This window comes from Trachymyrmex septentrionalis, unplaced genomic scaffold (assembly GCF_001594115.1).
Source record: "Trachymyrmex septentrionalis isolate Tsep2-gDNA-1 unplaced genomic scaffold, Tsep1.0 scaffold196, whole genome shotgun sequence".
In the NCBI taxonomy this organism is placed as follows: Eukaryota; Metazoa; Arthropoda; class Insecta; order Hymenoptera; family Formicidae; genus Trachymyrmex; species Trachymyrmex septentrionalis.
Window position 1 is genome coordinate 684,961 of NW_017305135.1, and position 588 is coordinate 685,548.

The following is a 588-nucleotide window of genomic DNA, read 5'->3' on the forward strand; positions in this document are numbered from 1 at the left end:
AGAGAGAGATGTATAAAATATATACTTATATATTAATATATATAAAATCTATACTTATCTTATATAATTAAAATATAATATAAATAATAATATAATCTTATCTTATATAATTTTATTTTGTTAAGATATATATATTACTATATTTTTTTTACGTATTATTTGATACATTACTATAAAAATAATTATTATGTTATATTATTTGTAATAATATAAAAGTTTATACAAAACTAAACAAGAAAATTTGAATATATTCCAGTAATTATGAGAGAATAAGAGTGAAAGAAAGGAAGGAGTTGGGAGGGAAAGGAGAATACAGTGGGCGACTTTAATGATTTCTCGAGGCTGTTTTAATAGAGTACGTCTGCCGTTGCATCATCACTGTATACCGGGTATCCATCTGATTAATAACTGCTGACAAGTTTTTAAATAATTTTGCAGACTTTTCTTCAGGGAAGATGTGGTGAGAAAAAAATTTTACAATTATATTTACACCGTATATATAATTTTCACAGTAAATTTATAAATTTTTAATGCAATTTTACAATTATATTTTTATAATTCTTACTTTTAAAATATTATTTATTATTA

The 588-nt window shown here is 21.3% G+C and overlaps 1 long non-coding RNA gene across 1 annotated transcript in view; it reads left to right on the plus strand.

Moving 5' to 3' along the window:
• Window positions 1–588, plus strand: part of LOC108747211 — a 4,518-nt gene that overhangs the window by 3,642 nt on the left and 288 nt on the right. The window contains exon 2 of the long non-coding RNA XR_001939224.1: window positions 257–460. This is a non-coding gene — a long non-coding RNA (uncharacterized LOC108747211). The remainder of the gene's footprint in view (window positions 1–256; window positions 461–588) is intronic.